We start from the raw sequence: 11,853 nt of genomic DNA, 5'->3' as shown, positions 1-11,853 counted from the left end.
GGAATGATTGGGCACGTGCTTGACAGTCATCGAATCAGCTTCGATAATGATGAACCGCTCCGTAGGGATGTAGTCACAACAAAGCGCTCCATATAACTGTCAAATGTCGTAACATGTTTGTGTCTAAAGTGTTGATTGATGGAGGCTCTGGGCTTAACATTTGCCCGCTAGCGAGTCTGAAGAAGATCGGATATAATACTAGCGAGCTTAAAACAAGTGATATGAATATTCGAGCATTTGATGGGGCTCAAAGGCGTCCTATTGGAGAAATAGAATTAAACGTGTTGATTGGACCAGTTGAGTTCATTATGGATTTTCAAGTACTTGATATCCCCACGACATACAACATGTTGTTAGGAAGGCCGTGGATCCATCTGGCTGGAGCTGTGCCATCTACTTTGCATCAAACTGTCAAATTTGAGTGGAATCAACAGCAAATATGTGTACAAGGAGAATGTGACACGTCCATCTATCGAGAGCAATCTATCCCATTCATTGAGGCAACAGAGGGTTTGATGGAACAACTTACCATGCGTGGGAGGTTGTGAATGTCACTAGAGTGGGTGACGGAGTCAAATTCAAGAATCGAAAATGTCATGCGCCGCAATCATGGTTGCAAAGGAAATGCCGAAAAATGGGTACCAACCCGGATTCGGGTTAGGGAAGACATTAAATGGGCGGGTTGAGCCCGTAGTCCTCCCCGCACAACAGCTTACATTTGGTTTGGGATATGAACCAACTGAGGAAGAAGTGAAGAAGGCACGAAAGAATAAAGGAAAGGAGATTTTCTTGCCGAAACCCATTCCTGATATTGATCAAACTTTCTCAAAACTTACCATCTCCAAAACTTCAGATTCGGCTGTTGAAGTTGCCTATGATGATATTGTGGAAGGGATCAAGAATTTGTTCGTGGAAGATGAAGATGATCATACTGTGGTAATTGAAGACATTGCTGAAACACCGACCTTACGGGCTGCCGAACCAGGACCTGAGTGTAAGAATTGGATTTGCATCTCAGCCCCGGTTCGCCGGGAGTTTCAGTAGTTTAAGTTTAAATTTTCTTTTGTAATAGGCCGGAGGCATAATTTGGAACCTTTTTGTTTTTGTCGTGTCGCCTCTATGTTTTGTAACGGCCTTTCTAAATTAAGATTTTGTCATTTGTTGTAATGAACTACGCTTGACCTGACTTCCTTTTGGATACGTAGGCAGCCCATATCGGGTTCGGTCACTCTTTTCAAAAATTTCCGTGTCTTTGTTTTGTAGGTTTGAACTACGTGTGGCCTGATTTCCTTGTGGATACGTAGGCAACCCACATCGGGTTCGGCCCTCCTTTTATTAAAAATCTCAAAAGTTCTTATTTTACTCACGAACTACGTCGGCTCGATTCCTTTGGGATACGTAGGCAACCCAAGGCGGGTTCGGCCCTTCTATTTTAAAATTTCAAAGTCTTGGTTTTATCCGACAATTTTCGTCCCTATGAGATACATGAGGATTTTGTGTAAAGTTTTGGTCTTCCCATTGTTTAAATTTATGTGTCGTAGTATCTTGAAACTGGGACAAATTTTGAAATCAGTCAAATCGCTTTCAAAATTTTTCGTTATAACTTCTCACTTTTCGATTGTTTAGAACCAAGCGCCTCCAGGACTAGAAACTGGGACAATTTTTAGAAGTAGCACAAAAGTGGTCTTATAATTTTAAATAAAGTTTGTCCATGTCTTTTTAAAATGTCGATAAGTTTGAATTTCAGTCTTCATAATCATTTTGTCTATTAGAGCCACTAAGTATTCCCTTTCGAAATCATCCAAAGCTCATTACTCTTAATATTCTTTATTACTTATTACTGAAACTCCTTGGCCAAGCAAAATATCTGGTGGGGCATCGAAGAATGTGGACGCGATCGAGACAAGAATCAATTCAAGGACCAAGTTCCCCGATATGCACAAGTCAACCAATTTTCTTTTAAAACTCACAATTTTTCTTTGATGAGACAGTTTCAATTAACATGAATGTGGGGCATATTTGAATTCCCTTCAAATTTTAATTATGGACGTGGACAAAGAGTTAGCTTTCTACAAAAGGCAAATATTCTTCAATGTGGATGTAAATTTGGCTTGCGCTAAACGGTGGATGTTGTTCTACTCTTCATGGAATTTTGATCACAACAAGGGACACGAATATATCTTCTCAACCAAGGATCGTGCGTAAATTCTTTCAAACCCAGCTATTTACATATTCTTACCACTAACAGTTGTTTTAGCTCGTGGCATTTCTCGATGGATCAAGGGCACATGATCGTGGAGTTAACTTTCTTCAAAGTGGATACGGACATGGTCACCTATTATTGGTTTAAATTCCTCAATTTTGTCATCGCTTTGTACATATTTATTTATTTCAAGTCGCTAACAAGTTCTTTTAGAATGTGGTATTTAATGAGATGACAAGATCGAAATCTTGCATCATATATTAAATTGTGGGGATAATTATAGATTTAACTTCCGTCACAACGGGACGTGGATTAAGATATGAAATTATATCTCTTCACGAATGGTTTTGTGGATGTAGACATAAACATAGATATACATTTCTACGTGAGTGGACGTGGATTTATATTTCAATATCGTGGATTGTGTGGATGTGGGTTTATTTTTTACATTGTGGAATATTGTGGACGTGGAAGTGAATTTATCTTTTTGCATCATGAACATTGTGGACATGGACGTGGATTTATCCTTCTTGCATTATAAATTTTTGAAAGTGGACGTGGATTTACATTGCGCACAAATGACTTCGTGGATGTGGACGTGGAAATGGATTTATATTTCACATTATAAAATTTTATGGAAGTGGACGTGGATTTATTTTCTGCACTGTGGATATTGTGGACGTGGAAGTGGATGTGGATTTATATTTTTATACCGTGAAAGTGGATGTGGATTTATATTTTTCGCACCGTGGAAGTGGAAGTGGATTTATGTTTTTGTACAGTGGAAGTGGATGTGGATTTATATTTTTTGTATCGTGGAAGTGGATGTGGATTTATATTTTTCGTACCGTGGAAGTGGATGTGGATTTATATTTTTGTACAGTGAAAGTGGATGTGGATTTACATTTTTGTACCGTGGAAGTGGATGTGGATTTATATTTTTGTACAGTGGAAGTGGATGTGGATTTATATTTTTGTACCGTGGAAGTGGATGTGGATTTATATTTTTGTACAGTGGAAGTGGATGTGGATTTATATTTTTGTAACGTGGAAGTGGATGTGGATTTACATTTTTGTACCGTAAAAGTGGATGTGGATTTACATTTTGTACCATAGATGTAGATGTGGATTTATATTTTTGTACCGTGAAAGTGGATGTGAATTTATATTTTTCGTACCGTGGAAGCAGATGTGGACTTATATTTTTCGTACCGTGGAAGTGGATGTGGATTTATATTTCGTACCGTGGAAGTGGATGTGGATTTATATTTTGTACCGTGGAAATGGATGTGGATTTATATTTTCATACCATGGAATGTGGATGTGGACGTGGATTTATATTTCTACATTATAAAGTTCATGGAAGTGGACGTGGATTTATATTTTGCATTGTGGATTTTGGGGCATAGACGTGGATTTAAATTTCAGGTAAGCAATTGAATTTCGTGGATGTGGATTTATTTTTACATTATAGATCTTGTGGATGTGGAAATAGATTTATCTCTTTGCACTTAAAGTTTGTGGAAGTGGATGTGGATTTGCATTTTTTACCGTGGAATATGGACGTGGATATGGATTTATATTTGTGCATAGTGGATTTTGTGTATGAGGACATGAATTCATTTTTCTACATCATGAGTTTTGTGATGTGGGCATGGATTTCGTGGATAAGGACGTGGATTTATATTTACGCACAATGAATTTTGTACATATGGACTTGAATGTGGACATAAATTAGACTTCCTTAAAATGTGGTGTCATCATGGTTTTAGCTTTCTTCAAAAAACAGACGTAGATGTGGATTTAGCTTTCGTTAACGTAAATGTGGATATCGACTTAATTTCTTTTTCAAGTGGAAGCCATAAATTCGATACATCTCCAAAGTACGATGTGGATTGAACTCCCGAAGCATGGGTTATAAGTATAAACTTCCTCAACCCTATTTCATTTACATATATTTCTTTATCACTAACAAATGTTTTTAGCTTGTGGCTTTTTGAAAATGGCAAGATTTAAATGGCTCTGCACATCAACTCGTGGATAACTTTATCTTACGCAAGGAACTCGGGGCAAATTTGTCAAGAGGAATATCAAACTCACAAGCAAGGGTCACGAATCTACTCTCGAAATCGACTCCGCCTACGATCACAAACACGTGATACGTAGGTTAATTTCTCTTTCATATCCACCGTTAAAACTCTATTCAATCAACTCCTTTCACAATCTTGCGCCCTTTCTATATCCCGCCTCACCATAATCCAACATCCGGGCAAAAAGCGTAGCGTAGATATCGACCGCTTCTTTCGAACTGCATACAACTTAATTTTCACAAAACTCATGACATGTAGGCGACTCAAAACCATGGTTCGGCCATAACTCCTTCCATCCCATAAAATTTCCACCAATTCTCCTAAACCGTATTTCTCAAATTCTTCCCAGTCATACTTGTTGGTCGGAACAAAATTGGCTTCTTTGTCAACTTCTTCGCCCGAAAACTCTTACATCGTCTCCGGTCGAAGAGGGGCATCTGTTGACACCCAATTTTGTCCCTCCTTTATTCCAATTTATTTTTTTGGCTTTTAAATTTATGGACAAGCTAAACACTTTATTTTCACTATTATTTTAATTTTCACTATTAATACCGTAAACATTACTATTATTTCATCACAATTTTTTTTTTAAAAGGTTCGTCATCACTTTATTTTCGTTAAATTAATTATACTTTATCAAGTCCTTTATTTTATACATAATTAATATTAATTATCATAATATATTGTACTAGTTATTAAATTAGAAGCCCAAAGAATAATTAATGTGGAAGAAGGATTTTCCACAAATTATGGCCCAAAACGAATCACCAGCCCATTTCAACAATCATTTTACTAGCCCACAAACCCTTAAAAATTCATCCGGACCGGCCCATTATTTTACCCGACCCGCCGCCCACTACATTAATCCCCAAAACCTAATCTCTTTCTCTTTTCCCCTCTTCACCGCACCCCTCTCATTCTCTCTCTCTCTCCCGCTCTCTCTCTCTCTCTCCCTCCTCCCTCTTCTAAACCAAGAAACAAAGCCTCTTTCAACCATGGCAGATTCAAACAATGCCATTTTCGTGCAAACACTGTCTTCTTTCCTCTTCCAAACAAGAAACCATTTAGCTTTCGATGCACGTCCAAACCATTTGGTCCAAATTGCCATTTCTATACAAGTTTTCTCTCTCTCATCAAATCAATGTCGAGTCAACGAAAGATGCCAAAAGCTTTTCTTAAAGTCAATTTCTATGCTTCAATCGTTCGAACGTTCGAATTTCAACCCGTGACACCTCCATTTCAAACGGCCCGCTCAATTCAAAACCCCGCCCAAATCAAAAACCCTAGGTTGATTTACACCTATATATACATCTCTAAGTCTTCAGTAAAAAAGGGGATTTGACGACATTCAATATTTTTGATATTTTCGACTGTAATTCAAGATCTCGGATTGGGTGAAGTTGAGTTCTTTTTTTTCGGGTCTCAAAAACAGTAGCCGTATATTACTCTAAATCCCTATATTCTCATTACAATCGAAATTTTGGGTTGAATCGGAGTACTCTTCGTTCGTCGTAGTCGAGTGTAGATTGGAGACCCGATGCCCCTTTCACTGCACCCACAAGAGGTAGAATTACTCTCTCTATTTCAGTTCTTATCGTTTAGATTAATTTCCATGTAGTTCAGAGTATGCGTTTATTTTTTTTTATTTTTTTTTATTTTGTTTGGTGCATTTCCGTATCTGGTTACGGGTCTATATGTTTGTAGTCATTTTTTTTTAATTCTTAGTCTAATGTATCTCTGTTATTAAGTTCAATTCCTTTTGAGTTTGAGGCAGTGTGGATACATTATAGGTTCTTCCTCGCATGTTTTTTATACATTTAAGATGAGTTTAAAGTCGTTAAGGTGATAGATCATGTGACGATTCGTTCCGAGTTAAATGTTATTTTCCGCTCAAGAAATCATAATTTGGATTTTCTTTCATATAATATAGTTATAAGTATTCAAGACTTTATCTTTTCTTTTGCGTGTTTTTGACATTTCTCAGTCGAATATTTTGAGAAGCTTGAACACTATTCAGTTTAGTAATCCTCTTTGATGTTTGTTTGATATTTCTTTTTTCTTTTTTCTTTTTTTTTTTTTTGGTCGTTTACATTAGATGGTTACTCTTGATTAGTTTTGTGTGTGAACTAAGTGTTTATGCTCAGCAGTCTTATTCGCTTTCATGTTCCCAAACTTGTTATGAGTTTTTGTAGATTTAGATTAGCTTCATGTTTATTGCTGTTTTTTTTTTGGAAGTAGCCTCACATTTAGATAATGCTTTTGTCGGGGTTGGTTTCCTTCATGTTTGGATTAAGTTGAAATTAGTAGTTAGACTTGAGTTCCCCCCTTATATATTTACAAGTTTGTTTCCCTGTTCTAGAGTTGTTTGGGTCAATTAGGATCCTTAAATGTTTAGATGTTGTTATAGCTTACTAACAAGAAAGAGCAAATATTATAAGTTTGAAGAAAGAACTGAGGCAGTAGAATATGCTCCGACCATGATTGAATGTTTAAGTTCTTGCTCTCATATGCTTATCTGATCTTGAGTTTCTTAGCATCTCTTTAAGAGAACTGCTTTCGTTTCTCTGTTAAACTAAGCATGATGATTTAAGATTAAATAATGCTAGTTAGCACACTGTTATAAGGAAGAAGAAGAGGGCTGATCGGTCACTAAAATTAATTTAGTCCCGGTTAGGGTAATCCACTCTCTTTGATCTTTCTCTCTTTAAACTCGTATAAAGTAAAAGTGTGTTTTTAACCGGAAGTCTTCCCTTTTGAGTGGATAAAGCGTAAGGTAATTAACTGAATTCTGATTTGTGGAAGTTGCTGTTTGATTTTAGTTATTATCCTTTTGTTAGAGATTAATACCTATCCCCTTTATGTGTATGATCGTGGACTACTCTTAGTCACTTTTAGAAACTGTTATGGATTCAATTACTCTTAAGATTTTGAAGTTTGATTCCTTTTACCATCTCAATCTATTTTCGAAGTTAAACTAAAAACTGTGATAAGTATTTTAACAAAAGAAGTATCCTGTTTAATATTATTTGTTAATATTCTCCTCGTTCTTGCTACTCTTCCTTACCCCTCTTTTCTTTGCGCAACTTGGGGAGTCTACATCCCAAATCTCCTTGACTTGCTACCTTTGCTGCCATACTTGATGAGCTTACTGCCATGACTGGTTCATTGTTGTTGAATCGGACAATTAACTTCTACTACTTAATACATTTATCAATAGATGTCTAATCCTTTTCTTTTTCTATTTTTTAATGCACTTGTACGCATATACGAGTCCGAGGGACTCATCCTTTTCGCATTCGGTGTTGGGCTAAAACCCAACGTGAACTCTTCTTATCGAGTCAATCCCCATCGGTTTTGTAAATTGATTCGTGGGCCGAGGCCCATACAAAGAAGAAGATGAGTCAAGCATGCATTTAAAAGAGAGGGAAACATAATATTCGGGCCAAAGCCCAATAGCAAAACAGATTGCGGTTCTCTTTAAAAATGGGCTGGGCCCATTTGATATAATTTGCTCTCTTATTTCATTTTCATGCATTTAATTTGTATTATACAACTAACCCATTACTTTGTTTTTTTTGTTTTCTTAACTTAGGTGATTTCTAGTAAATTAGTGGGCTAATATAGTATATTGGGTAGTTAATCCAAAGGAAACTAGTAATTAATCCCCTAAGCTTCATTTTCTTCTGTTGTATTAAAGTTATTTATAGTATCTATAATATTCACTTCTAGAATAATTGATAGCATAAATTCATATTTTCGAATTAAAGGAATTATATTCTATACTTATTATCTTCAAAACATCACTGATACGCGAATGTAAATTCAAGCATTTTGTAAATAACTCTTCAAGTTTTGGAGTCAATCATGCATATTTTTAAGTAAGCATATTTAATAAGGAATAATAAAAGGGATAAAGAAGATTCACGTTAGCTATTTTTATACTCCTAAACGCAAAGTCAACTAATATCTCATCATTTGAGTTGTTTAAGAATTTATCAAAATATTTCATAAACCTGCATTTTGCTTCTGCTTATGTACAAATTATTATATTTTGCGAATCTCATGTTATATAGCATTATTATATATTCTCATTTAAAGTCTTAACAATATTCATAAATCTTATTTTAAATGGCATTTAAAGACATCTTTTATTCAAATTATTATTTTTTTAGTCTTATTTTAAACAACATTGTTAAATTTTCCTTCAAAACATTAGCAATCTTTACAAGTCATTTCTTAAAATTTTAAATATTACACTCGTGTCTTTAACCTTAACTAATTAACCTAAGTTTGGCCGGTTAACCGTAATTAACGGATTCTAAAGGATGCCTAACCCCTTCCCTTTAGGATAATTAGAACCCTTACCTAGAATCACGCTGATTAAACAGACCATTAACGGAGATTTAGGTAGCTTTACCTTAGTTAACAATTAGGTGTCCTAATTCACCTTTAAAGTCAATTAGAAATAAAATAAAATAATCACCACTCAAAAATAAAATAAAATCAATACTTAGGATAGGAGGTATGTCTTTCGCAATAAGACTTACACATCCATGAATTGAAATAAAAAATAAAAAATAAATACTCAATTGAGAATTGTAATTCATATAATTAATATGTTATTATTAAAAGTTCTAAATGTGATTGTCACTAACAAAAACTAAACTTGTTCGATCTCTGACTCAAGTGCAATATTCAACTACCACGGGTCGTGATATTTAAGTAAAGGTCTCGAATTAGAATTCGAATTCTGAAAATAAATTTAAAAAATCGCTTTTTTCTTCTACTCTTATATTCTTGGGTTACAGAAAAAAAAAATGGAGAAAAGAAAGGAACCATGCTGTAATGGACCATGTATAATGCAAAATGTTACACTTGCCATGAGGTGCAAGATCGAAATTTAACTTTCAATTCTCTTTTTCCTTCCACTACTTTATAATTGGGTCCAGAAACAAAACAAACCAAAAGAAAAAAGCAATATAATGATTGGATTATCTGATGACAAGGCAAAATGTGAAACTTGCCAACTGCCAAGAATATGTGGACATTAATTTGTAGCATGCATGTTAGTACTTTGTTGAATACTGCATCCGTCCATATTTTACTTTGTCTTGTATGGATTTGGTGCGCTCCTTATGGAATCATAAATAGAATAACAATTTTATTATATCACATATAATTATTATTAAATTATTTAATGATTGAAATTAATTAAATATAATTTAATAGTTTTGCATTCGCTAACAATTTAAAGTTTTCAACTCAACAATCATTAATATTATCTCTTGATTTTCTATATTGGATAAGTAAAAATGAACATTTATTTTTAAAGATAATTTTAATTAAATATGACGAGGGGAATAGTTAATTTAGAAGACATCTTACGGTTGACAATAATTCAATTTTAAAATTTTAAATTTAGCCTTAATAATAAACATAACAATTTTTAAAAAGTAATGCTTGAACACTAAATTAAGGTATTCCCTCCGTCCCATATTACTTGCCCACATTACTAAAAATATATGTCCCGATTTACTTGTTCATTTACAAAAATGAAGATAAAATTAATTAAATCTTTCTCATCTTATCATTAGTATTAAATGTTCTTGAAGATAGTCAATGTTGATCAGAATGTATTTATTGGAGAGAGACAGATAGAGGTAAGCTAGTAAAATACATCTTTGTTTATGATTTCTTAAGGGATGCGTAAAAGAGAAAGTGGCCAAGTAATATTGGACGGAGGGAGTATTTAATAAATTAATAGTTCCAATTTCCACATCTGCGCATTGAATTATCTTCTTGGAATACTCAAATAATGTGACATTCCAACTTATCCAAATTCAAAGCAGCTGTATCCTCTCCAGCACAGACATCACACAGCTTTGCATTTATCTACTTTCGCTTTAATTGATTTAGCTTTATTTTTTTACTATTATTTGTCTTCTCAATTAGCGCAACCTATAATAAGGTCAATATTTCATGAGATATTTAGGTGATAAATATTAAATATTTATTTCTAAGTAAAACTCACACCACGTGTCGAATTGTTTATTTTGATTTCTTAAAACTTATGAAAAAAAAAATAGATCATTAATATCATATGTTACATTCTCATTTTGCACATATATCAAAAAGTAAATTAGGTCGAATTTTCGAAGTAAAGAGTTAATCTGTGGTAGTGAACAAACGCAACGACTCCTTTGTCCTAATTTGTTTTGCTTTTTTGTGTTTCGAATAAAGAATAATATGATCAATTGTAAGACCGAATTGGCAAAATTAATTCATATTCTGAAATTAACATCTAATTTTTGGAAATTAAACCAAAAGTACTTATAACAAAATATATGGTTAAAACACAAATTCAATGTTCGATCGATATGCATGTATGCCCAAAAGATGACAATTACAATAAAAGATGACAAATGTGGTCTAGATATAATCCGCATTTAGGGTCAGATATGCTATTGTCGTTTCAAGTCTGGGACTCATGCATATGTCATAATTTACCTATGGAGCATCAATTAGATCTAATTAGCATCTAAATACTATGATTAGTATTGGGACATGCAACACGCCCCTTACATTGCCATTTATTAATGAAGGACATATCTAAACCATTTTACAAAGTTTATAGACAATTTAGACATTCACTCACTGTCCTCCATAATCTTCCAAAAAACAGCACCTCATACAATCAGCCAAAAACGCTTCTCCATATCAAAACAAACCCCACAAATTAAAAAAGGAGCTTTATTGGCTTCAAAACAATATGTGCATCAATCAAATGAAAGAAAATGACGTTAATCACGTTTGATTGCAACTGGTGGAGGTTATTCTTGAGTCTTTTAATTAGACTTTACTATATCCTAGACGTTAAAGAAAAACATCCTTTTCTATTTAGAATTTTTTTCACCTTGTTATTTGGTGCTTTTTACACTTTTTGGACCAAAGGAAATTCTACACGGCGATAATGACCTCGCTTTCATCATCCTTTTGTTTTCCCACATAATAATTAATGTACTTGTTTTGAAAGTTTAATTAATTTAAATTCGCATCACGTAAGTCATAATAAAGAAAGAAGCACTTTTCATAAGAATTTTTTTTTATTTAAAGCTCAAATATGAAATCTCTAATAAACGATGAACGGATTCTATTCATTTCTATTCACTTTTTCATTTCAGACATAAGGAGTAGTTGAAAAACTACCCATGGCGACAGCCTTTAAAAATAAAAATCTACTAGACATGGAAACAAAGAAAATACTGTATTATATAGCCGACATTTTATTTTTATTCACACGGCCATAATTAGGATTTAGGACTCTTCGACCTAATTCTCAAATTTAAAAAGATAAGGAAGTACCATTGTCAGATTAAAAATCATCATTCTTCATGACTATATAACCCAAAGCCACGTACGACATATGTCCCAAGCATTAAGAAAATAGGGCCAATATATAATTAGTAAAATAGAAAGAAAGTATATACCTTTAATTATTCTTCATTATAAATTTAAAATTCTAGTCATGACAGTATATATTGCCGTAACCAGAAATTCAAA

The sequence above is a fragment of the Lycium ferocissimum genome, chromosome 6 (assembly GCF_029784015.1).
Source record: "Lycium ferocissimum isolate CSIRO_LF1 chromosome 6, AGI_CSIRO_Lferr_CH_V1, whole genome shotgun sequence".
NCBI classification, from domain to species: Eukaryota; Viridiplantae; Streptophyta; class Magnoliopsida; order Solanales; family Solanaceae; genus Lycium; species Lycium ferocissimum.
This window is presented reverse-complemented; position numbering follows the sequence as displayed.